This window comes from Rhinoderma darwinii, chromosome 1 (genome assembly GCF_050947455.1).
Source record: "Rhinoderma darwinii isolate aRhiDar2 chromosome 1, aRhiDar2.hap1, whole genome shotgun sequence".
NCBI classification, from domain to species: Eukaryota; Metazoa; Chordata; class Amphibia; order Anura; family Rhinodermatidae; genus Rhinoderma; species Rhinoderma darwinii.
This window is the reverse complement of record NC_134687.1, coordinates 90294179-90322158: the sequence shown is the minus strand read 5'-3', so window position 1 is coordinate 90322158 and position 27980 is coordinate 90294179. Positions and strand designations below refer to the sequence as shown.

Sequence of the window (27980 nt, the reverse complement as noted above, 5' to 3'; positions counted from 1 at the left end):
AAGATGGGACATGCCCTATTTTCAGCCGTTCTCCCGGCCCCCATAGAAGTCTATGGGGCCAGGTAATACACGGCCATCACTGGAATGTGTCCCGAGTGACAGCCGTGTCTTCCGTCGCTCGCTCTCCTTCTCCTCCTCACAGTGTGAAGGGCATGGGGGGAGGAGGAGGGTATTTTTTTGCTCCCTGTAGAAGCGGAATCCCCAATCCCCGGCCTCAGCTTTGGCAACGCTATGGCCGGGGATTGGGGTTTCTGCTTCAGGAGAAGTCCTTGACTTCACTGTCCATATATGGACACAGTGACGTCACGCACTTCTGAAGCGGAATCTCCGACCCTGTGGCCGGTGTTTCTGCTCCAGGAGAAGTTCCTGACTTCACTGTCCATATATGGACAGTCAGGTCAGTGACTTCTCATGGAACGGGGGGTGCTATGTAGGGGAGGGGGGGGCTGTGTGGCACTACCTACAAGGGGGGGGGGGGGCTGTGTGGCAAAAATGCACAAATGAAATACATCCGATTTTAAAATGGACAGGAAAAAAAAAAAAAAACTGATGCAAAACGGGTCAAAAATAGTCAACACGGCCTGGAACGGAATCTGATGCAAAACTGCTGGGAAAAACGGTCCAAGACACTCGGACCCAGTCGTGTGAATAGATCCCTAGGCCTTAGCTCTTATTCACACGACAGGGTTTCCCGGCCGGGTGACGGCCGTTCATAAAACGGCTGTCACCCGGCTGCAGTAGGAACAATAGACCCCTAATGGGGCTATTCACACGACCAATTTTTTGACGGGCCGGGAAAAGATGGCCATCACCGGAATGTGTCACGAGTGACGGCCGTGTCTACCATTGCTCGCGTTCTCCTCACAGCGCAGAGTGCATGTGAGGAGGAGTTTATGCCGTTCGAACTAATGGCTGTACGCTGGAGGTAAGTTTCTACAATGTTGGGGTGCTGTATACAGGGGTAGTGTGTGGGAGGGCCCGGGTGTACAGCAGGTGGAAGGGAGCACTGCGCTGGCTCTCTTCCCCTGCTTGTTTTAAAAGCGCCCTGGCCCGGCGACACCTCCCATGGCCGATGGCGCCGCTAGCAGCTGCTACTGCTGCTGTAGCGACACCACTATAGCAGAGCAGGGAGGTATCTCCCTGCTCTGCTAGCCCCACTTTAGCTCCTTGAAGGAGCGGAATCCCCGTGTCCCCCATTTTTTGAAGGCCGGGTTGTCAAAAAATAAATAAATTAAAGAAAATCGGTCGTGTGAATAGCCCCATTAGGGGTCTATTGTCATTACTGCAGCAGTGTGACGAAACCCTGTCGTGTGCATAAGGGCTTACCCTGCCTCCATCCAGTATTTGTGGTGTGTGATACTTATTCCAAATATACGGTTGCGCATGAGGCCTAAGGGTCAATTTACACATTGCGGTTGAGGTGTGGTTAGAACCACACCAAAAAAACGCATCCAGACTAATTTTTACTGCGATTTGGTGCATGTTTTCTATGCGGTTGCTTTTTTACTGCGACGAAAAACGCACCAAATCACAGTAAAAAGAGGCACGTGGTTTTTGGATGCAGTGTGGATGAGGTTCTAACCGCAACATGTAAATGGACCCGAATAGTTACTTGCCCTCATCTATAAGCGACCATTTGAAGTTATTGCCTAGATTTACACAAACCCTAAGGGCAAGTACACGTGGTGCAAATACTTTGGATGTTTCGCAACGGATTTTGTGGCAGAAAATCCGCAGCATAATACAGTAGCAGCAAAGTGGAGGAGATTTGAACAAATCTTATTCACACTCTGCGTAAATTATGAGCGTAAAAACCACTCAGAAATTGACCTGAATGTGCGGTTTTTAATGTATTTGCTGCAGCTGTCACATGGGATCAAACATCATCCTAGGCAGCTGGTCTGCAGGACAGAGGGACGCCATGGCTACGTAAGTATGAAATATTTTTATTTTTTTTATGTGCAGCTTTCCGCAGAGGACATTCCAGACAAAAAACTGCACAACAATTTGGTGCGGTTTTTTTGCCGGAATTCCTTGCGGTGCCCAGGATGGCTACACGGTGTGCTGTTACGCAGAATATCCGCCTTGTGTGAACATAAACTAAGGCCTCTTTCACACGAACGTATTTTTATCCTACCGTAAATACTGGCATAAATACGGTTCTTTGGTCACACGTATTCGACCCGTATTGCACCAGTATTTATTTACGGGTCCGGTGTCACCAGTATTCCACCCGTATTTACGGGCACGTTTTCGCTGCAAAATTGCACTGCACTAATCGGCAGCCCCTTCTCTCTACCAGTGCAGGATAGAGAGAAGGGACAGCCCTTTCCGCAGTAAAAGAAATTCATACTTACTCGGCCGTTGCCTTGGTGACGAGTCCCTCTTTTGACATCCAGCCCGACCTCCCTGGATGACATGGCCGTCCATGTGACCGCTGAAGCCTGTGATTGGCTGCAGCGGTCACATGGGCTGAAACGTCATCAAGAGGCCGGACTGGAGGAAGAAGCAGGGAGTTCTGGGTAAGTATGAACGTCTTTTTTTTTTACAGGTTGATCTATATTGTGATCGGTAGTCACTGTCCAGGGTGCTGAAAGAGTTACTGCCGATCGTTTAACTCTTTCAGCACCCTGGACTGACTATCCCCTGACATCGCCTAGCAACGCTCCCGTAATTACGGGTGCACACACAGTCACCCGTAATTACGGGAGCCCCATAGACTTCTATGGGCTGCCCGTGCCGTAATTACAGCCTGAAATAGGACATGTTCTATATTTTTCAACGGCACGGGCACCTTCCCGTAAGCATACAGGGAGGTACCCGTGGCCAATAGAAGTCTATGGGCCCGTAATTACAGGCGTTTTCACGTCCGTGTGCATGAGGCCTAACTGTGAAATAACCGTGATATAGGTCTTTGCAGCGCATCAAACTGTTTTTAATAAAACATTTATATAATTTATACGCAATTCTGCATCCATAACTGCGATCGGATGGGGCCTCCAGAAATAGCTTTAAAGCTGCAAAATGCTACAAGAGAAAAAAAAACAAAACAACAACAACCTTTAAAAAAAATTTAAGTTACTGTCCCTTTTATAAGTGGACTAGACATGCTAATGAATTCCTTATAACAGACAATGGTACCATGTTAACAGATTACCCCACACCCGGTCGTCACAGGAAGCCTACGTCACTATAGCGTTGGGGTGATTTAATTCACAACACAGCAAAAAACAACTCCCATCTCCTGATCAAGCTGAACTCGCCCCACTGGGCACAGAACAAGAGAATATATTGTGTGCCGTGCACACTTCAGAAAATAAGCCATTTGTTCCAGCTATTTGGAGAGCTGACACTAAATGTAAAAGGGCCACTCGGCACTTATTCATCTACCCCTCCTACACGTGCGCACACACACATGCCTTGATCAAAGATATGTTCCGATTGGATTCACAGACCCCCACATAAGCAAAATCGATTTAAAGTCTTTACCCCTTTGTTGCAGGGCACATTTTTTAATAAATATAAAAAAATAAAAACAGTGTCTGAGATTTACTAAGCAAAATGCACCAGCATTCCGGCAGAAATTATCCCAAAAAAACGTGGCGTACATCACTGTCTGTTTGTATTTGGAATCCATGTGGTACCCATAGAATATTCAGTCATGTACATGAGGCCATAGAGCAAGAGTTAGCAACCTGTAGCACCGGCGCCACAACCGTCACGCGGACAGTGGTTTGCTGGAAACTTCCCTCGCCCGGTGTTCAAAGTGCTATGCCCTTGGCGGCACCGAACACAGGGAGAGAGAGCACCGCTTCATTATGCGCTTGGCACCACTGATCACCAGGAGAGAGCGCAGTGCTTCATTGCATTTGCTGCTCTCTCTCCTGGAGTTCACCACCCCAAGTCTAGTGCTTAGTAGCCACGGTCTGTCCTGTGTGCAGCTCCCTAGCTGGTGTTCAGTAGCTGCGGTCTCTCCTATGTGCACCCCCCCTAGTTGGTGCTCAGTAGCCTCGTATGAACCACAGATGGATCAACTTTGTAAATAAAGTCAGGGACAAGGGTCACACTGAAACGTAGGTTTAATTAGCCGATTAATTGGTTTGTGTCACATACGTGGTAAGGCCCCATGCACACGGCCATGCCCGTAATCACAGCCCCAGATTGTGGGCACGGCCAGCTGCGGACCTCCACCAGCATTTGCAGGTAAAGTATGGGAGCACATATCCTATCTTTTACGGCGGCTTTCTATGGCCCGGACACCTTCTTGTAAATAAACGGGAAGGGGTCCGTGGACAATAGAAGTGAATGGGTCCGTAATTGCAGTCCACAATTACAGACGATTTTTATGGTCGTGTGCATGGGGCCTAACAGTTTGTCTTATACGACTTTCACATGTGCATGGCACACAAAGTACTTCATCATTGTAGATATTTATTTTTTAAATCGACCATTTAAAAAAATATAAAAAGTTGCCTACCCCTGTCTTAGTGAACCTTTTAAAGTGTCGCTCATAAGACACTGAAACCAACCTCTAAAGGATTAAACGATTGGGCACACAGAGTACCGATGTACATATCCCGAAACGGTTGTAGTTGGGGGTGCTGTACACAACTTTCGCTGTCTGAATTTGGCAACTGGACCGCAGGCTCCAGATTACTAGAACTCTACTGTATTGGAAAGTTGGAGCACATTGACTGCTCAGTCATATGAACATCACATATAGAAACTTTATAACACCTTTAAAATGTATTACCGTCCATCAGCAGATCCACTATACATTAACCGAGCAGCGACTTTTCTTAAAGGGAATGTGTCGTTAGAAATGTATTCAAACCTCCTACACTGTGTGCTGCCATTTTTTGAGTGACTGCACAGTGTAGGAGGATTAGATACAGGGCTCAGCAGACAGTAATACACGAACATAATACACATGAACATAAATTAACTGCTCCTGCCGCCACATCCGCTGGTCTACGCTTCTCTCCCTTGCGCCTTCGCTAGGTTCAACATATAGCCGGAAGTCGTCATCTTGCTGTCCGGCAGCGGCTTCTGGTCCACATGAAAATGGCGCCGGATTTCGCTCTACGAACGCGCTTCGTTTTGGTCTGTGTGGGAGCGGCACATGCGCTGTTCCCACACAGACGGCGCATGCAACTGCGAATGGCTCCCGTTCGCATTCTCTATGGGGTTGTATGTGCCGTATTCTATCTCTGTATGTGTCGTTAATCAACACATACAGAGATGAAAAAAAAAATGGCAGCTCCATAGAGAAGTAAAAGTCAGAAAACATAAAAAGTAAAAACATGAGAACACAATTTAATAAAATGTTTGATTATTTTTTTTATAATATTGCTTTTAATGTAATATTTTCAGTGTTTGGTTTGAGAAGGCACAGAACTTTCCAACAGACAGAAGTGAATGCCCGGTCTTTATATATCCTGCCAGTGTCCTTATTGACCTCAGGAAGTAGCTAGATCTAAACAAATGAATGTGGCGACTGCAAAGGCCTTGTTCACACAGTTTTTTGCAAGCAGACAAAAAAATCTGCCTTCGAATTCTTTCTGGAATTTTGAGGCAGATTTTGAACTGCCTGAATGTATTTTTCAGCGTTTTTCACCCACAGCCAGTAAAAAAAAACGCAGCGAAAATCGCTCAGAAACTAGCGCTGCATGTTTTTTCTGCCTCCGATTGGTTTCAATGTTCAATGGGAAGTCAGAGGCAGAAATCGCCCGGGGGGGGGGGGGGGGGGGGGGGGGAAACACTTCTGAAATCAATGGGGGGAGATTTCGGCCTTTTTTTTTTTTCTTTTCTACACAGATTCCGATGCAGTTTCCGCGTCAAAAAAACGCTGCGTGAACGGACATTTCTACTGTAGGCAATGGTATATCCTGATAGTATAAGACATGATGGGGTATTCTATAGCAGGCCTTATGATACGGCAATGTACAGTATATATTATTCCAGTGGTATCTGAAAAGTTCATCAGTGCCCTGAATCCACGAAAAATAGTCCAAAACTATGAAAACCCTTAATGGTCCAGAGGAGGGAGTCCCAGTATCAAAATCAGTTCACAGTAGGATGGTTATGGAAACATTTAAAAAAAAAATCTTATCTGAATGGTCCGGAACTATAGATACTATACAATATAAGGCTACATGCACGCCGCGCGTAATTTAATTCAGAAAAGCTGGATCGAAAGCACAGGTAAAATCTGTACTTAAAATTTAAAAGCCGCATTATAAAAAAAATAAATAAAAAAAAAAAGTTTCTATGAAGTTTCTATGCTGCAGATTTTGGTGTTTTGTTTTCTCCTGTGCACTTGTCTGATCCAATTCTGAGACGGAAACACAAGGTAAATGGACACGCTGCAGATTTTAAAATACGCACCACAGGTCAATTTAGGTGCAGAAAAATTCGGCAACATGTAGATGAGATTTCTTGAAATCTCATTTACTTTGCTGGTGCTGGAATACGTTGTTTAACCCCTTCACGCTCCTTGACGTACTATTACGTCATGGCAGCTCTATCGTTCGCGCTCCATGCCGTAATAGTACGTCTTGCAGTTAGAACAGCGGTGCGCGCGCCCGGCGCGTTCATGCGCTGTGATAGCTGCTGTTTCTGACAGCAGGCTATCACGGCATAATGGGACGGGACCATTTACTATGGTCCCGCCTCGCCGATCGCCGCTATTGGCTAGTCAGTGAGTAACTAGCCAATAGCAGCGATCGGTCTCATTCAGCACAGCAGTGCTCGAGCCCGGCGTTCCTGAGCTGTGATAGCTGCTGTTTCTGACAGCATGCTATCACAGCATAATGGGCCGGGACCATTTACTATGGTCCCGCCTCGCCGATCGCCGCTATTGGCTAGTCAGTGAGTAACTAGCCAATAGCAGCGATCATTCTCGTCACTTCCTCTCTCTGACCTCACATCCTGCTGCAACCGCCCTGAACGCCCTGTTGGAGTTAGCGAGGCGTTGAGATCGGTTGTGAGCAGAGAGTCAGAGAGAAAAGAAGTGAAAAAAAGTGAAAAAAAGTTTCTAAAACAACGTTTTTTTTGCTTCCCACCACCCCATCCACTACCCACTCCTGTTCCCTTCCTCTTTGAGTTCTACCCACGTTTTTTGGTCAGTGATCTCCTATCACTGACCACTTTTCAGTCTTCAGGACCACATTTCTTGGTCCCTGGGGATTTTTTTTTCATTTTTTTCTATATAAAACATAAAACAAAAAAAAAAATATAAAAAGAAAAAAAAGAAACAAAAAAAAATAGTTAGTTTAGCCAATTTTGAAAATTTAACTGGTTAGTTTAGTATTAGGGTTAGTTAGTGTCAGGGAACCGTCAAAAAGCGTAGTTAGGTATAGTGTCAGGGAATTTAGCGTCAGGAATCGGTCACCGTAGATAGGCTTAGCGTTAGGGATCCATCACCGTAGTTAGGTTTAGCGTCAGGGAAGCTCGGAATAATTAGATAGGTTTAGTGTCAGGCACCCGTCACCGTAGTTAGGTTTAGTGTCAGGGAAGCTTGAAATAATCTAGATAGGTTTAGTGTCAGGGAATCGTCGCCGTAGTTAGGTTTAGCGTTAGGGAAGTCCACATAAAATTTAGTTAGGTTTAGTGTTAGGAACCCTCGCCCTAGTTAGCTTTAGTGTCAGGGAAGTCCACTTGCTCTCTAAAAACAAAACACACATTTGTGCTAGTTGTGCTATCCTATTGCTCCCAGTTAGGGATTTATTTTTTTGCAGTATATAAATTTTGTCTTCGCACAACAAGCATGTCCCAACGGACATTTACTGCTGAAGAGGCGTATGCATTTCTGGCCTCCGACACAGACTCGTCGGATGGCGATACACTATTTTATTTGTCTACCTCCTCATCCAGCGATGAAGAGGAGGGACCCCCTAGGAGACGCCCCAGGACCACCACCATAGTAGAAATCCCTGAGAGAAGTGACCCCACAACAAGTGATACCCCTGAGCGAAGTGACCCCATTTGGACGCCCACACCAGACCATTATGAACCCCAAATCCCTGAGTACACGGGCAGCCCAGGCATCAAATTTAACACGGCAGGGTTCAGTGAGATGGACTTTTTCAAGTTCTTCTTCACTGATAACTTTATAGAGCTAATGGTCACCCAGACTAATTTATATGCCCAACAGTATATCACCAAGAACCCCAACTCATTTTATGCCCAATCCCAGAGGTGGACTCCTGTAAACGCAGCAGAGTTGGGCAAGTTCTGGGGACTGCTCTTGAACATGGGGCTTCTAAAAAAGCCATCCATTAGGACCTACTGGAGCACGGACATCCTATACCACACCCCGATGTACCGTATGGCCATGTCCAGGATGCGTTATGAGGCAATACTTCGCTTCCTACATTATGCCGATAATGAGCAGTGCCCACCCCGAGATGACCCCAGTTTTGACCGTTTATATAAACTGAGACCCCTATTAGACCATTTCAGTGCCCGGTTTGCCCAAGCATACACCCCCGAGAAGTGTATTTCCATTGATGAGTCCCTGGTACATTTTAAAGGGAGGCTTCAATTCCGCCAATACCTGCCAAGTAAGAGGGCAAGGTATGGCGTGAAGTTGTATAAGCTGTGCGAGAGTGCATCAGGGTATACATATAAATTCAGGATATATGAAGGGAAGGACAGCAGTATTCAGCCCCCAGAATGCCCCCCCTTACTGGGAATTAACGCAAAAATTGTGTGGGATTTGGTGCACCCACTGCTGGACCAGGGTTACCACCTCTACCTGGATAATTTTTATACCAGCGTCCCGCTCTTCAAGTGCCTCGCTTCCAGAAGGACTGCGGCATGCGGCACTGCTAGAAAAAATCTTAGAGGCCTCCCTAAAACACTGCTTGGGCAAACACTCAGAAGGGGTGAGAGCAGGGCACATTCTAGTAGCAACATATTGTGTGTCAAGTACAAGGACAAGAGAGATGTCCTTGTATTGACAACAATACATGGCCACACCAGTACCCATGTACCTGTACGAGGTACCAGTACAGAGACCCCCAAACCAGATTGCATCCTGGACTACAATAGGTACATGGGAGGGGTGGACTTGTCAGATCAAGTCCTGAAGCCCTACAGCGCTACGCGGAAATCGAGGGTGTGGTATAAGAAGCTGGCCGTGCACATCATACAGATGGCATTGTACAATGCGTACGTGCTACGTCGATGTGCAGGCCAGAGGGGAACTTTCCTGGAATTTCAAGAGGTGGTTATAAAGAACCTAATTTTTGGCGACCAGGAAGGAGGGGCACCCAGTACTTCTGGAAGCGAGGCCACACGCATCGTACCAGGGCAACACTTTCCAGGAGAAGTTCCCCAAACTGGCAAGAAGGGAAAAAGTCAAAAGAGGTGCAAAGTGTGCTATAAGAGGGGGATAAGGAAGGACACAACATACCAATGCGACACGTGTCCCGAAAAACCAGGGCTCTGTATGAAAGATTGTTTTAAAATGTACCATACATCCCTTGATTTTTAATTTACCCTGATGCACTCCGCACAGCTTATCCCCCTCATCTTTCCCTTTTGAGCCCTGCCATGTGCCCAAGCAGCAAATAACAGCCACATGTAGGGTATTGCCGTACCCGGGAGAACCCACATTACAATTTATGGGGTGTATGTCTCCGGTGGCACATGCTGGGCACAATATATCGGACACTGAAATGGCATATATGTATAGGAAATTGCAAATCTCACTTTGCACCATCTACTGCGCATTACCTTTTACACAATAACTGTTGGGTCAAAATGCTCACTACACTCTAGATGAATGTCTTAAGGGGTGTAGTTTTTAAAATGGGTTCACTTCTCGGGGGTTTCAACTGTACTGGTACCTCAGGGGTTCTGCCTACATGACTTAGCACCAGAAAAGCTCCAGTAGGCTAAATGGTGGTCCTTCCCTTCTGAGCCCTGTCGTGTGCCCAGGCAGCTAATAACAGCCACATGTAGGGTATTGCCGTACCCGGGAGAACCCACATTACAATTTATGGGGTGTATGTCTCCAGTGGCACATGCTGGGCACAATATATCAGACACTGAAATGGCATATATGCATAGGAAATTGCAAATCTCACTTTGCACCATCTGCTGCGCATTACCTTTTACACAATAACTGTGGGGTCAAAATGCTCACTACACCACTAGATGAATGTCTTAAGGGGTGTAGTTTTTAAAATGGGGTCACTTCTCGGGGGTTTCAACTGTACTGGTACCTCAGGGGTTCTGCCTACATGACTTAGCACCAGAAAAGCTCCAGTAGGCTAAATGGTGGTCCTTCCCTTCTGAGCCCTGTCGTGTGCCCAGTCAGCTAATAACAGCCACATGTAGGGTATTGCCGTACCCGGGAGAACCCACATTACAATTTATGGGGTGTATGTCTCCAGTGGCACATGCTGGGCACAATATATCAGACACTGAAATGGCATATATGCATAGGAAATTGCAAATCTCACTTTGCACCATCTGCTGCGCATTACCTTTTACACAATAACTGTGGGGTCAAAATGCTCACTACACCACTAGATGAATGTCTTAAGGGGTGTAGTTTTTAAAATGGGGTCACTTCTCGGGGGTTTCAACTGTACTGGTACCTCAGGGGTTCTGCCTACATGACTTAGCACCAGAAAAGCTCCAGTAGGCTAAATGGTGGTCCTTCCCTTCTGAGCCCTGTCGTGTGCCCAGTCAGCTAATAACAGCCACATGTAGGGTATTGCCGTACCCGGGAGAACCCACATTACAATTTATGGGGTGTATGTCTCCAGTGGCACATGCTGGGCACAATATATCAGACACTGAAATGGCATATATGCATAGGAAATTGCAAATCTCACTTTGCACCATCTGCTGCGCATTACCTTTTACACAATAACTGTGGGGTCAAAATGCTCACTACACCACTAGATGAATGTCTTAAGGGGTGTAGTTTTTAAAATGGGGTCACTTCTCGGGGGTTTCAACTGTACTGGTACCTCAGGGGTTCTGCCTACATGACTTAGCACCAGAAAAGCTCCAGTAGGCTAAATGGTGGTCCTTCCCTTCTGAGCCCTGTCGTGTGCCCAGGCAGCTAATAACAGCCACATGTAGGGTATTGCCGTACCCGGGAGAACCCACATTACAATTTATGGGGTGTATGTCTCCAGTGGCACATGCTGGGCACAATATATCAGACACTGAAATGGCATATATGCATAGGAAATTGCAAATCTCACTTTGCACCATCTGCTGCGCATTACCTTTTACACAATAACTGTGGGGTCAAAATGCTCACTACACCACTAGATGAATGTCTTAAGGGGTGTAGTTTTTAAAATGGGGTCACTTCTCGGGGGTTTCAACTGTACTGGTACCTCAGGGGTTCTGCCTACATGACTTAGCACCAGAAAAGCTCCAGTAGGCTAAATGGTGGTCCTTCCCTTCTGAGCCCTGTCGTGTGCCCAGTCAGCTAATAACAGCCACATGTAGGGTATTGCCGTACCCGGGAGAACCCACATTACAATTTATGGGGTGTATGTCTCCAGTGGCACATGCTGGGCACAATATATCAGACACTGAAATGGCATATATGCATAGGAAATTGCAAATCTCACTTTGCACCATCTGCTGCGCATTACCTTTTACACAATAACTGTGGGGTCAAAATGCTCACTACACCACTAGATGAATGTCTTAAGGGGTGTAGTTTTTAAAATGGGGTCACTTCTCGGGGGTTTTAACTGTACTGGTACCTCAGGGGCTTCTGCCTACATGACTTAGCACAAGAAAAGCTCCAGTAGGCCAAATGGTGGTCCTTTCCTTCTGAGTCCTGCCATGGGCCCAAACATCAGTTTATCACCACAAATGGGGTATTGCCGCACTCAGGACAAATTGGGCAACAAAATGGGGTGTTTTATTCCTTGTGAAAATAAGAAATTTTGAACAAAAATTACATCTTAATGGAAAAAATATCATTTTTTTAATTTCACAGCCCAATTCAAATAGGTGCTGTGAAAAAACGGTGTGGTCAAAATGATAACAACAACCATAAATGAATTCCTTGAGGGGTCTAGTTTCCAAAATGGGGTCACTTCTGGTGGGTTTCCATTGCTTTCATACCTCAACACCTCTTCAAACCTGGCATGCTGCCTAAAATATATTCTAATAAAAAAGAGGCCTCAAAATGCACTAGGTGCTCCTTTGTTTCTGAGGCTTGTGTTTTATTCCACGAGCGCACTAGAGCCACATGTGGGACATTTCTAAAAACTGCAGAATCTGGACAATACATATTTAGTAGTATTTCTCTGGTAAAATCTTCTGTGTTACAGAAAAAAATGGAATAATATTGAAATTCAGCAAGAAAAATGAAATTTGCAAATTTCACCTCCACATTGCTTTAATTCCTGTGAAATGCCTGAAGGGTTAAAAAACTTTCTAAATGCTGTTTTGAATACTTTGAGGGGTCTAGTTTTTAAAATGGGGTGTTTTATGGGGGTTTCTAATACATAGGCCCCTCAAAGCCACTTCAGAACTCAAGAGGTACCTTAAAAAAAAGGCTTTTGAAATTTTCTTAAAAATATGAGAAATTGCTGTTTATGTTCTAAGCCTTGTAACGTCCAAGAAAAATAAAAGAATGTTAAAAAAACGATGCCAATCTAAAGTAGACATATGGGAAATGTGAACTAGTAACTATTTTGGGTGGTATAACCGTCTGTTTTACAAGCAGATGCATTTAAATTCTGAAAAATGCAATTTTTTCAAAATTTTCTCTAAATTTTGCAATTTTTCACCAATAAACACTGAATATATCGACCAAATTTTACCACGAACATGAAGCCCAAAGTGTCACGAGAAAACAATCTCAGAATCGCTTGGATAGGTTTAAGCATTCCGACGTTATTACCACATAAAGTGAAATATGTCAGATTTGAAAAATGGGCTCTGAGCCTTAAGGCCCAAACTAGGCTGCGTCCTTAAGGGGTTAAGGGTATGTGCACACGTAGTGACCAAAAACGTCTGAAAATACAGAGCTGTTTTCAAGGGAAAACAGCCCCTGCTTTTCAGACGTTTTTTGAGCAACTCGCGTTTTTCGCTGCATTTTTCGCTGCATTTTTCGCGGCGTTTTTTAAGTCCGTTTTTGGAGCTGTTTTCATTGGAGTCTATGAGAAAACAGCTCCAAAAACGTCCAAAGAAGTGTCCTGCACTTCTTTTGACGAGGCTGTATTTTTACGCGTCGTCGTTTGACAGCTGTCAAACGACGACACGTAAATGACAGGTCGTCTGCACAGTACGTCGGCAAACCCATTCAAATGAATGGGCAGATGTTTGCCGACGTATTATAGCCTTATTTTCAGACGTAAAACGAGGCATAATACGCCTCGTTTACGTCTGAAAATAGGTCGTGTGAACCCAGCCTTAGGAAAATCTGCACAGCAAATCCACACACAATCTGCACCGTGTGCATGTGGCCTAACAGTAACCGCTTTTATACACATGCAGTATGCTCTATGAAAACTGAATATTGGACATTTCACAAATTCACAATCCTAAAAAACTATTTCTACATCATCTAGAATTCTAGATTGTGACATTTTTATTCTAGATTTTAAAACGAAACTCACAGGGAAAGAACATCTGCAGCCAATGTGATTCAAGTTATATCACTATTAATAGGAATTTTATTATTTCCTTAAAAAAAAAAAAAAATATGGACTCAACAGCTCTAACAATTCCTTGGTGTGGAGTATGAGATCTCCCAGCCGGGACAGGCGGTTAAAGGCTTTATAATGGCAGTTAAGCTGCGAGATCCTCTATCCTACTAAGGGCAGAGCTGGAAGATAATCGCTTGTTGTCTTGGATATATCAATTAGCAGCTCTGCCAGGTGAGCACTTCACATGCCATTTGCAAAAAGCTTATTCAGCTGCAGCTATAACTTTGTAAATAGTTTTATTAAAAATTTGTTACAGCACAGCAAGCGTAATCTCGCGAGATCACGCTGTAAATGACAGCACAACGTGATCTCGATGTGCTGCGCTGTAAGGGCCTGTTCACATCAGCGTTGGCTTTCCGTTCCAGGGTTCTGTCTGAGGTTTCCGTCGGGTGAACCCCGCAACGGAAAGTCAAACTGAAACCACAGCTTCCGTTTCAGTCACCATCGATATCAATGGTGATGGAAACATTGCTAATGGTTTCCGTTCGTCACCATTCCGGCAGGTTTCCGGTTTTCCCGACGGAATCAATAGCGCAGTCGACTCAGCTATTGATTCCGTCGTTAAATGGTCATTGATGGTGACTGAAACGGAAGCTGTGATTTCAGTTTCACTTTCCGTTGCGGGGTTCACCCGACGGAAACCCGGAACGGAAAGCCAACGCTGATGTGAACAGGCCCTAAGTCCCACATAAACGTTATCCAAGTGTCGGGATTGTGAATAGACATCCCATCCTGGCTGGAAGCGATGTCCATTTACTGTCAAGACACTTCAGCAACGTTAGTGTGTGTGTGTGTGTGTGTGTGTGTGTGTATGTGACTGCACATAGTGAACAACGCAGGATCACTATGCGCCGATTACATAAATGGAGAGAAGTTGTATGACGCTGATTGGTCAGAGTCATACACTTCTCTCCACAACGCCCACTTGCTCAAAAGTAAAAACACACCCAGTTGGGCATTAAGAAAGTCATTAGCATAAATATAAAATCGCTCATAACTTGGTGAAAATAGATCATTTTTCTGAATAAAAAAACACTGCTGTCACCTACATTACCGATCACATTATGTAGAAGATAGGGCACTTATACTGTGGTGACAGAGCCTCTTTAACCGGTTCCCGACCGCTGGCTGTGTTTTTACAGCCAGCGGTCAGGGTCCTTAAAACCCGCGCCATAGACTTTTTACGGTGCGGGTTTTAACTTGCTGCCCGAGCGATCGGGCGGCTGAATTTCGGGTCTCCGGCTATCAGTGACTGACAGGGACCCTGAGGAGAGGATAGAAGCAGCTTCTGTCTTCTCTGATCACTTGTACACAGCACTCAATGAACGCTGTGTATAGGAATAGAGGCAGCGGCCGCGCCGCTGTCTCTATTGCTCCCGGTGTTCATGTGACAGGTCACATGATAGCCGGGTGCCGTTAGAGGCAGACTGCTGCTGGGTCTAACTAGACCCAGCACAGCCCTATTAGTGACAATCGTCACTATGAGAGGGCTGATTTCCCCTGTAACTGGGGCTGCTGTGCAGCTCCAGTTACAGTGGAAAGAGATGGTGTAAAAGAAAAAAAATATATATAAAAGTTCCCCAAAGGTCTTTTTTGACCTTTGAGGGACAGACCATAGTAATAAAAAAATTAAAGTAAAGTGTAGTGCAAACATTTTTTATAAATACACAAATACCCACGCCAAACCCCCCCCCACCACCCCCCGGCAATCATTGTTGTATACCAGTTAGTTTGTGTTTGTTTATAAAAAAAAATATGTTTGTTTAGTTAGTGTCAGTGACATTATGGCAAGGAAGTTGTTTAGCGCTGAGGAGGCATACGCCATGCTGCTGTCAGAGTCTGAGACCGCATCAGAGATGGTGTCAGAGATGGAACCTGTTTTAGGTAGTGACGATGAAAGAGTCACTTCAGGTTCATCTTCAGGGGTCGTTGTCCCTGACTCAGTGGAAACTGCGGAACATGGAAGCGCAGGGCCTAGTAGCGCTGTAGCACGGGACAGCCTGGTCCCTCCAGTTCAGGCTCTTGTATGGGCACCTGCCCCATCTTTTGGACCTAGAATCCATGGATTTACTGCCACTCCTGGCATAACTGTGGACAATACAAATTTTATCCAAATGTATTACTTACATTTATTTATTACCGACGACCTCCTAAATAGGATTCTCCACGAAACTAATTTATAAGACGCTCAGTATAGAAGGCATAAACCTTCATCCAGCCATGCCAGAGATTGGACGCCCACCAATTTGCAGGAATTTAAAAAAAAAAAATTGGGGCTCACCCTAAATATGGGTATTGTAAAAAAGCCCTCCATTAGGTCTTACTGGTCAACAAGACCCGCCCAAGCCACCCCAGTGTATTCTGCAGTAATGCCCAGGTCTCGTTATGAGACAATAATGAGGTTCCTCCACAACAACAACGCACAGGCCCCCCAAAGTACTGATGCAAACCGTGATCGGTTGTTCAAAATAAGACCACTGATAAAACCCCTCAATAATTTATTTCTGCAACTCTACACCCCTGAGCAGAATGTAGGCGTGGACGAATCCCTCCTCAACTTTCATGGCAGACTTAGCTTTCGCCAATATCTACATTCCAAAAGGGCAAGATATGGCGTTAAGCTTTACAAATTGTGTGAAAGCGGGTCAGGATATACCACCGCCTTCAGAATTTATGAAGGACGGGACCGCTCAATAAATGTTCCTGGATGCCCCCCTGATCTTTCCACCAGCAGTAAGATCGTGTGGGAGATAATGCAGCCTCTGCTTCACAAGGGGTACCACCTGTACTGCGACAATTTTTATTCCAGTGTGCCCCTGTTTAGGCATTTGCATGCTGCAAGGACTGGGGCATGTGGTACCATGCGCAAAAACCGAATTGGTTTGCCGCAGCAATTAGTGGGGAAGCGCATGGTAAAGGGGGACTCCTGTGCTTATGTATCGGAAGAATTGCTGGCGGTCAAGTACAGGGATCGCAAAGACGTGTATGTGCGAAGCACGATTCATACCGCAGGAACAGTGGCAGTGAGGGAAAGGGGGGCAACATCGGACAAGCACAAACCAGTGAACTTGCCGAATATAACAAGTACATGGGGGGGGGGTGGATTTAAGCGACCAGGTTTTACAGCCCCATTTAGTAAAACACAAAACTAAAGCCTGGTACAAAAAAGTGGCCATTTATCTTCTACAGGTGGCCATCCACAACTCATTTGTGCTCTATAAAGAAAACAGAGGCAGAGACACATACCTGGATTTCCAGGAAAAAATTATTGAAGGCCTCATATTTGACGTTCAGGACACCAGAGAATGCCCCCAGTCTGAGGATGTCACGCGACTGACTGAAAGACACTTCATCAGTCGGATTCCCCCAACACCAACCAGAAGCAACCCCCAGAAAAAGTGCCACGTCTGCAGAAAAGATGGGCACCGCAAACATTCCCGATATTTCTGTCCCTCATGTCCCTCGCAACCAGGCCTGTGCATTGTTGACCCATGTTTTAAAAAAATGCCACACTGTTCTGCATTATTAGATTTTAGTTAATTAGTTGAAAATATATTTGCCCTACATTACATTTTTATTTTTCCAATGATTTTACTCCAAGGGTAAAGGAGGGAATGGGGGGGGGGGGGTGGATGTGATGTTTGCATGTTTTCTAAAGCTCATCTGCTGGAGAGTCCATTTGCATAAACCTGCAATTTCTTATTTTAGGAAACCCCAAAAAATAGAATTCCCATTATACCACTAGATGAATATTTTGGAATTTCTGCTTCAAGAGCAGATATTTTGGAAGTTTTATAGAAACTCTGTTGAGTTTTGTAAAACCAGCTTCGAAAAAAGGCGTTTTTTGAAATAAGCTTCTTCTATCCTCCGCCCTCCTACATCTCTATGTGATAAATAAGGCCACATATTTGGTATCCCCATGCACAGGAGAAGTGGCAGAATGTGAAAGGAGATTAATTTTGTCCGTGGTCTATACTATGTGTGAAAAATGCTATCATAAACTGACGCATTTGCTAAATGCTTTAATTTTTTTCCAATTTTGCCCACTTTAGAGAAAAAATAAAAATGATGTTTACTGACAAATGCCACTGAAACAAAGCCCATTTCCAAAAATATTTCTAATTTTATTTTGTTCCATCTTATTCAAGAAACTTTCAGAAGAAAACTGGACTTTTTAAAAATATGATTAACCCCTTGAAGAAATCCTTGTGGGGTCTACATGTGTGAATGAAGTCATTTATGGGGTGTTTCTAATGTTTCAGCAGCATTACACCCCCCAGAAAACAGTATCCTGCTATAAAATCAAGGGCAGAATTCCTGGAGCGAAAAGGCCAAAAAGCCTCCTTTTATCCAAGCCCTGGCACATGCCCGCACAGTGAATAAAGCACATATTATTTGGTATCCCCATGCACAGAAGTGGCAGAATGTGAAAGGAGATGAATTTTGTCCGTGGTCTATACTGTGTGTGAAAAATGCTGGTATAAACTGACGCAATTGCTAAATTATTGCATTTTTTCCCCCCAATTTTACGCGTAAAATGGCCACGAAAAAGTGCAAGACACTTCTTGGGACGTTTTTGGAGCAGTTTTCCATAGACTATTGAAAAAAGCTACAAAAACGGCCGTAAAAAACGCAGCGAAAATCGCGAGTGGCCCCAAAAAACGTCTGAAAATCAGGAGCTGTTTTCCCTGGAGACGTTTTTGACTCTGCGTGTGAACATACCCTTATAGTCATCTAAAGAAGCGCATAGCAAAATTTGCTCTGGTCATTTAGCTGTAAAACAGCCTAGTCCTTAACCGCTTAAAGAGAACCTTTCACCTGCCCATACATGTGCAGGATGTAATGGGCAGGGCTGCACAAACCCTGGGGCACTTGACTTTTTTTTTTTTTACCCTCCTCCGTTATTTAGATAACGGTGCCGTTATATTTGGCGCCCGATATTTAAATAACCCCTTGAACTGTCAATGGGGTGTGATACTATGGCTGTGACACTGTCCAATCAGCTACAGACAGCGTTACAGCAGGAGCTGGAGAGAGGAGAGCGTGTGCGCGCACATGCTCTCACTCTTCAGCTGTCAACAGACAAGGACAAGACTGATCTCTTGCGAGAGATCAGTCTTGTACTGGTCCGCCGACCTGGCAAGGGAGCATAGAACTGCTACGGACAGTGTAAGAGCTGGAGAGAGGAGTGCGCCCATGCGCACTCAGCTCGCGCACTGTCCGTATCAGAGACACGCCCCCTTGCCAATTCGGCAGACAAGCACAAGACTAATCTCTCGCAAGAGATCAGTCTTGTACTTGTCTGCCGACCGCTGAAGAGTGACAGCATGTGCGCGCACACGCTCTCCTCTCTCCAGCTTTTGCTGTGACGCTGTCTGTAGCGGATTGAACAGTGTCACAGCCAAAGTCTTGTCCTTGTCTGCCGAGAGTTGAGGAGTGACAGCGTGCGCGCTCTCCTCTCTCCAGCTCTCGCACTGTCCGCAGCAGTGACACGTCCCCTTACCAGTTCGGCAGACTAGTACAAGACGGATCTCTCGCAAGAGATCAGTCTTCTCCTTGTCTGCCGACAGCTGAAGAGTAAGAGAAGGTGCGCGCACACGAGCTCTCCTCTCTCCAGCTCTTGCTGGGACACTGTCCGTAGCTGATTGGACAGTGTCACAGCGATGTTACACACCCCCTTGCCATTACACGCCCCATTGACAGTTCAGGGAGTTATTTAAATATCAGGCGCCAAATATAATGGACCGATATCTAAATAATAGAGGTTAGAAAAAAATATGTAAAGTGCCCCAGGGTTTGTGCAGCCCTGCCCATTATATGCTGCACATGTATGGGCAGGGGAAAGGTTCTTTTAAGGATTGCAATAGTTCTGCCAGCTCAGCAGTTACAGGACATCTCAGGTGGGTACTGAACAGATAAACCATCCAGGACTTTGTAACAAAGCTCAAAGTGCTAAAGTCTCACTGAGGCATCTAATGACATAATTACAACATAGCTTTACACAAGACAGCGGTCACTAGCAAATATTAAAGCCCCGTTTCCGAATTCTGGTGCAGATTTATTCAGGAAGACGTATTACTGAACGCTGTAGCAGTCTCTTTTCTTAATCCATTCCAAATATTGGCTACAAAAAAAAACTCCAAAGCGTAGACAAGTCCTTAGGCCTCACGCACATGTTCATATTATGGATCTGTCTGGTATAAAACCATAACACGCCCATGGACCAGGATTCCCCAACCAGCAGCTCTCCAGCTTGCGTCAGCGCGAAATACTATTGTGACCTATTAACACGAGGGATGTCATAATATTACTGCAACTTGACTATGGTGAAAACTATATAACCGACAGTTATCGACAGGTTAGATCCACATGACTCGGTCAGATCTTTAATTGACTTTTTCCCTATTATAAGGGTTGTCCCGGAATCAACAATCACCTATCCACGGGATAGGTCATAATTTTCTAATCACAGAGCCTGCCCATTCATGAGAATGTGGGTCCCAAACCCCATGTTCCTTCTCACTCCTCAACTGCAGTGAGGAGTACATTCAAGGTTTATGGGACTGACAGAGACTGTACTCTGCGGTTTCCGTCAATCCCATGAATGGAGCCGGGGGCACATGCTTACCTGCCGCTCCATTCAAGCTCCTTCTTAATGCGGGTGGTGCAGTAAGAAGAAGTAGAGCGATCGGGACCCCCGTTCTCACGATTGGTGGAGGACCCAGTGGTGGGGTGCCCAGTGTTTAGACAATTCTCTCCTATTCAGTGGATAGGTGATAATTGTCAATTCTGGTACAACCCCTTAGATGCCCAGTGTAGTTCAACATCACCTGTCATACCTGAAAGTGGCTTGAGTGTAAAAAGGTTGGGGACCTCTGCCACCCGTACACTATTGTATACAGAGATTGTACAAAGCGGACTACACATTCCTCCGTACACTCTGCTATACCGTGTGCAGGAGGCCTTATTGACAACCCGTTTGATGAAAGTCCACATGAAGGAGATGAACTATAACATACTCCGAAAGCAACCCTGGAACAGGACTCACTCGGCTTGTGGCCATCATACAGAGGCGTAACTAGAATTCATAGGGCCCCATAGCAAAATGAGATGGGCCCCCACCACCTAGTGACAGGAAACTGAAACAGCAGTAATTAAAAAAAGGTATCGCTAATAGCGCCTTATAGTAGAGAACCCACATAGCAGTGCTAGATAGCAGAAAGCCAACAACGTTTCTGCACCCGAGTGGGCCCCTCAACTCCGAGTCCCATAGCAGCTGCTACAACTATAGTTCACAACTAGGGTATGTGCACACGACAACGCCAAATATGTCTGAAATCACGGAGCGTTTTTCAGGAGAACAGCTCTAGAATTTCAGACGTTTTTACAAGTGCACGAGTTTTTCACGGACGTAATTGGAGCTGGTTTTAATTGGAGTCAATGAAAAAACGGCTCCAATTACGTCCCAAGAAGTGTCCTGCACTTCTTTGACGCGGCCGTAATTTTACGCACCGTCTTTTGACAGCGACGCGTAAAATGACAGCTCGTCTGCACAGAACAACGTAAGACCCATTGCAAGCAATGGGCAGATGTTTGCAGATGTATTGGAGCCGTCTTTTCAGGCGTAATTCGAGGTGTAAAACGCCTCCATTACGTCTGAAAAGAGGTCGTGAGCACAGACCCTAAAAGAGAATCTCCGATGACACAATACAAGCAGATAATCATACGTCATTGTGTATAATGCCGCAACGTGTAGCGCTAGTGGTTGTTATTATTAAGGTAAGCGTCTATGATCCAGCCACATGGTTACTATAAACTAACACCTAGAAACACCGCTTATCCAAGAGCAGCAGACGCTTCCATAACAAAGCACTGACGACTACGGTAAAGCTGTACCTGGGCAGCTAGATGGCACTGCCGCGGTGTACACTGCATTGCCATATTGTTGCCTGCGGATTAGAAGTGGGGAAATAACACATTATTATGTTTCTACCAAGACAATAGCAGAAGAATATGCCCAAGGTAAACGTATACAGCCAGATAGATCAGATACACGGGGCAAAGGGTGATCATTTGTATAATTCTACTGCAAACAGGAAACCACTGCTATCTGAACACCAACTGAAATCCACAATCCCTCCTACAATGTAAGCAATGGACTTCATGAAGGAAGGTGGAAATCACTGCCCACTGGGTTCTAAACTCGCCGCAGGTTACACTGGTTTATCAGGTCAAAGGGGCTGAGGGGGTTAAAATACCAAAAGGAAATAGCAGACCAGAATAGTAACGAGATTATCGCAGGGTGCTTCAGCCCACAATCTAGTCATAACACTAGCGCCATAGCCAGGCTGGAGACAGTCAGCAGGTAGGCGTCAGTATATTATACACAATCCTCTATAGCTCCAGTCGCAGCACTTGACAGATCTTCTACCTTTGTTGCACTATATACCCAGATCCCATAGCAAGTGACCAGGAGAGGCCTCGCAGCGGCCACATGTGAGCCCCGCACACCGGTCAGCACTCATACGGATACAGTGGGCACATTACAGCAGACACCGCAGCCTCCTACTAGCGCATATTACGGGACTCCATCCCGATTTATTACAGACAACCCCCTACGGCTCCAGGCTAGTCACTTACCTCCCCAAGCCTACAGGACAACGTGCAGCCGGGCCGGCCGTGCTATTTATATAGATGTGGACAGATCAGGGCATGCACTTGTATGCACCGCCCAGACTGCCCTCCCCGGGTACATAGATCTACATATACATCCTCCCCCAAGGCTGGCAGCATGCTCCGTCTACAGGGCCCCGGCCTCTTGTCTGAGCTCTGCCCCTTTCCTGCCGTGCACGCCCCTGTGTCTGCCCCTTCCCTGCCGTGCACGCCCCTGGGTCTGCTCCATGCCTTGGAGAAATGGCATATAGGAGATCATCGGCATCCAGCACAGACAGAAGACATATATAAGGCCTAGTTCACACGGAGGTTTTTGCAGAAAGAAAAAATCTGCCTCAAAATTCTTTCAGGAATTTTGAGTCAGATTTTTGAATTGTCAGCTTTGTTTTGAGGGGTTTTTTTTTCCAAGTGTTTTTTGCAGCATTGAATCTAATGCAAAATTTGAATGGGAGGTCAGAGGCAGAAACCGCTTAAAGAAAGAGCATTCCGCTTTTTTTTCCTCGCGAGGGTCCAAAAACCTTCAGGGAAGAAAACGCCTCTACCTTCAATTGAAATCAATGGGGGTGATTTAAGCCGTTTTTTTTTTTTGCGGCTGATTCTGATGTGGTTTCCGCATCAAAATCAGTGCCAAAATCTCTGTGTTAACTGACCCTAAGGCTATGTTCACACGGAGTATTTTGGGGGAGGAATATCTGCCTCAAAATTCCGTTTGGAACTTTGAGGCAGATTTTCCTCTCCCTGCACGCCGATTTTCGCACTGTTTTTCGCCCGCGGCGATTGAGCGCCGCGGGCATAAAACAGCGCGAAATACGCTTTCTCTGCCTCCCATTGAAGTCAATGGGAGGTCAGAGGCGGAAGCGCCCGAAGATAGGGCATGTCGCTTCTTTTTCCCGCGAGGCAGTTTTACTGCTCGGGGGAAAAAGACGCCGACGCCTCCCATTGAAATCAATGGGAGGCGTTCTCGGGCCGTTTTTGCCGAGTTTTGCGACGCGGTTTCCGCGTCAAAAAACTCGGCAAAATACTCCGTGTGAACATCCCCTAAGACAGGTTATTAGAAATTCCCGTGTTCTGCGGCAGCGGGGAGGGTTATGGTCAGTTCACACAGAGTTTTTTGGCCCTGAATTTAATGCGGAAACCGGGTTGGAATCAGCGCCAAAAAACTTCCAATATCACCTCCCATTGATTTCAATGGGATGCAGAGACTTTTTTTTTCCCGGGCGGCTTTTGGCCACACGCTGGGAAAAAAAAAGTGGTATGTTCTTTCTTGCCGCGCTTTCTTCCTTTAACCTGCCATTGAAATCAATGGGAGGGAGAAAAAAACCTGCGGCCCGCGGTCCTTGTATTTGATTCAATGGCCGCAGGCAGTTGAAAATCTGCCTCAAAATTCGTAAAGGAACTCTGAGGCAAATGTTTTTCTGCCTGCGAAAAAACTCAGTGTTTTACTATCAGGGACATTTATGATCTATCCACAGGATTTCAGATAGATCCGGGTCCCACCTCTGGAACCCGCACCTACCTCTAGATCGGGGCCTCCTAAACCCCGTTCTGCCGCTCCGTGTTCCCGCTGATGCGTGTGATTTAAGACCATGTAAAGGGGTTGTCCATCTAGCACAACCCCTTTTCTACAGAATGCTCCCCATAGGCTTTATTCAGATGGCTTTATTTTGCAAGCTGATTCCAACGCTTTTTCAGCGTCGGAATCAGCGTGGAAAACGTCTCTATTTTACCTCCTATTGTTTTCAACGCTGTAGTTCATACGGTGCTGATTTTTCAGGGCGCTGAATCAAAATCAGCAGCGCTAAACAAAAAAAAAAGCCTCCCGACCTATGTCCTTAATCAGCGCACAAAGAAGCTGATTAACCCCTTGTGCACTGTTTTGTGAGCTGAAAAGCACCAAAAATAGCATGCGTACTCTAATGTTCAAAGTCAAAACCTCCAGTGGGCTGTTTTTTAAAAACAGCATCAAAATCGGCCTGGAAACTGCTCTGATTTTGGAGGCAGATTCAGCGTTTGATTTTTCATCCTCAGCTTGATACTGTATGAACATGCCCTAAGGCCTAATTCACATCTGTGTTAGATGCTCCGCTCGATCCAAAAGAGACAAGGCAGCACACCCAAAAGAAAGGGAACTTTTATTCACCCAGGCCAGCATGGGTGAATGTGAATACTGGCATGAGTGAATAAAAATGTCTTTGGATCAAGTACTGTTGAGGCCTGCACCCATCTATCTCTATGAATCCGATGCTCCGTCAGGGGCCTCCATTGCAGGTTCCATTGAAAATACCGGAAACAATAGTGAAGCATGATGCGCTATTGTTTCCGGTAAAACCACTGAAAACCAACGGAACCCATTAAAGTCAATGGGTTTCCGCCAGACTCCGGTGGTGTCCGTGGTTCAATGGAAGCGGCGCTTCCTGTTATTCCCTTGCTCTGCTCCTCTGACGGAGCAGAACCGCAGAATAATGAACGCAAATGTGAAGTGGCCTAACAGTGAGTACGGCTGCTATCATATAGATGGCTTATAGACAGGGATGGACAACCCCTTTAAGTGTAGAGATACATTTATACAAAGCATTTTGCCTCCTGGACCACAGCAGAGTTTTAAAGGCAATTATATTACAGAATGTATTATTTTCCTATTTGGGGAACATTCGCAGGGTTTCTTATAATAGTTGGGCGTCCTTTAATAGTATGTCCATCTTTGCAACTGATTTGTTTTTTTTATTGCTTCAGTGCAGGAGTCTCAAAAGTAGGTTACATGGCCGGGTCTCCGCAGAATGGTACTCTGTAACATTGTTCAGTGAATAAAAGCTACGCAGCTCAACAAATCCGACATTTTCTGCCTTCCCTGAAACAAAAATAGTAACCTTATTTCTAAAAAGTTTTTTGAAAATCTCAATAATAACCCACGTGGGTCGGGCAATATATCTACATTATATAAATCATTTATTTCCTGAAAGATACACTCTCTTAGGCTAGATTCACGTCCGAGTTGCACCCGTGCGGGACCCGTCTTCAGAAACCTCATAGACTTTAGTCTATTGAAAGATCCGTGAAAACGGAAGAAAATAGAACATGTCCTATTTTTCCACGGACCCTTCACACGGTCCGTTAAAACAGCAGCCGTGTGAGTGGCCCCATTGAAATACATGCGTCCGTGTGACGGCCATTGTTTTAACGGCCATCACATGGACGTATGCTACGGTCGTGTGAATAAGCCCTCGGGGTTTATTCACACTGACGAGTGCAAACTCGGACAGGAAAAACTGCAGTTTTTCACATCCGAGTTGCACCCGTGCAGGACCAGTTTTCACGGATCCCTCCTAGACTTGAGTCTATCAAGGGATCCGTGAAAACTGAGAAAAATAGGACATGGGAACTGCCCCATTGAAATACATGCGTCCGTGTGATGGCCGTTGTTTTAACAGCCGTCACACGGACGTATACAGCGTACGTGTGAATAAGCCCTTATATTGTAGGAGGATTTAAGAGACTCGCTTTCTTTTCTGAGACTGGCAAAATATGGTCGAATCTATTGCACACATCCTTCACCATTTTCACGGCCGTAAAAAACGGATCCGTGTGTCCGTTTTGACATGATATGGTTTACGTTTTCACTCCACATTCATTCCTTTGACCCGTATTTTGCGTCCGTTGTGCTTCCATATGTCATCCGTTTTATACGGTTCGCAAAAAAACTAAAGGAAGTAAAATTGAGCTGAACTTGTTATGGGGAACACCTGGAAATGTGGCCCGCCCTGCCGTTGGTTGGCAATGGATCCGCAAAGAACAGATCGTACACAGATGCCTTCCGTATGCGGTCCGTTATTTTGATGGACCAATAGGCTACAATGGGCGAGACGGAACCTCAAAAACGGACAAGTAGGACATGTTCTATTATTTGCGATACGGACACACGGATCCACAAAAATAACAGAAGTATGCATTGTCCAATAGAGATGAATGGGTCCGGATGCTAATCGTTAAAAAAACGGATAGCACACTGAAGAAAATTGCTGAAGTGTGCTTGAGGCCTTAGCTCTATCAATACGGCCCTGCCAGAATCCAGTTATAAACTCTTGAGATGGTATTTAACCCCTCAGAGGCTGGCTTGGATCGTCCCCCATGTTTCATGGGTTGCAGAAGCGAGGGTTTTTTATGACATGTCTGGTGGACTTGTTCCTGAGTACACCGTTATTGGATACACTTCTATTATTTCATGGAATCAGTGGCTCACGTCTCCCTCCGTAAATCCCCCTGGGAAGCATTAGTAAATAAACCAGTTCCCGATATCCCTAAGCACAGGGGTGGGATCCGGTGATTTGCCCCAGTTCTCCCGAACCGGGTTGTTAAAAATACAGCTGGTTGGCAGAACTGGGGTGAAGCGAGAACCCGGAACCGGTCCTCTGCACTCAATTGTATCCGCGTCCTTAGGACATGGATACAAATCATTTGCCTAGCACACAGGATGCCTCGCTATTTGGCGCTTTAGCGATGACGCAGTCGGCACAATGATGTAATTGCGCCGCTGCGTCCTTCCGCTGTATGAGGCCTGACGTAGCTGGAGGACAGTGCGGGAATGGGGACAGGTAAGCATAGCATTTTTTTTCTTACAGTGGGCTGTGTTGGGGTCCATATCTACAGGGGACTATATAAGGGGCCCTAGCTACAGGGGACTATACAGGGGGCCCTATCTACAGGGGACTATATAGGTGGCCCTAGCTACAGGGGACTATATAGGGGGAACTAACTACAGGAGACTCTACAGGGGCCCTATCTACAGGGGGGCACTATCTACAGGCGATGCTTTGGGGGGCACTATCTACAGGGGATTCTATAGGGGGACCTATCTACAGGGAACTGTATGGGGGCACTATCTACATAGGGGCTCTATCTATGGGGGCCTTATCTACAGGGGGCACTATTTACAGGGTACTCTACAGGGGGCACTATCTACAGGGGGCAATATATACATCCTGTGGGCTACAGGAGGCACTATCAACAATGGCCACTATCGACGGGCCACCAGCTACATGGGACCCTATGGGGGATCTATCTACAGGGGGCACCATCTACAGAGGGCTCTATAGGGAGCACTATCTACAGAGGGCTCTAAGAGCAGCTCGATCTAAAGAGGACTCTATGAGGGGCACGATCTACAGGGGGCTTTGCGGTTGACACTATCTACTGGTGGCAGTGTGTGTGTGTGTGTGTGTGTGTGTGTGTGGTGCATTACTTTATAGTGTTTGACACAATTTTATTCATGGGCTCAGTGTATGATACTATTATATTCAGGGCCATAGTGTGTGGCACCATGAGAATTTTATCTCCGTTTATAGGTGTGGAAATGTTGGAAAAGTGGGCAAACGAAGGCATCTGAGTGGCAAACTCCGCAGAACTGGGTTGTGGCCAGGTGGCGTCTTCATAGAGTTCTGGACTGAATGGAAAAGGAAACAGAAAAAGAACAAGTCCAATCTGAGAAGACGTCACCTGTGAGTCACTAAATGTAAATGTTTATTCTCCCTGTGACTGATCAATACTGTAGTCACTGTATGATCTGCAGCGAAATGATGGGTGTATCGTTCTTTTTTCTGAAACAGCAAC

General features: G+C 45.7%; 1 protein-coding gene across 2 annotated transcripts in view; it reads right to left on the bottom strand.

The window, feature by feature from the left end:
- ACSL1 (acyl-CoA synthetase long chain family member 1) overlaps positions 1–22531 on the bottom strand; it is an 86413-nt gene extending 63882 nt beyond the window's left edge. Inside the window, exon 1 of one of the 2 annotated variants that reach the window (XM_075860188.1) lies at positions 22344–22531. The gene's annotated coding sequence lies outside the window, so the exon portion shown is untranslated. The remainder of the gene's footprint in view (positions 1–22343) is intronic. The other variant, XM_075860187.1, reaches the window with a different exon arrangement.
- Positions 22532–27980: the final 5449 nt, after the last annotated feature.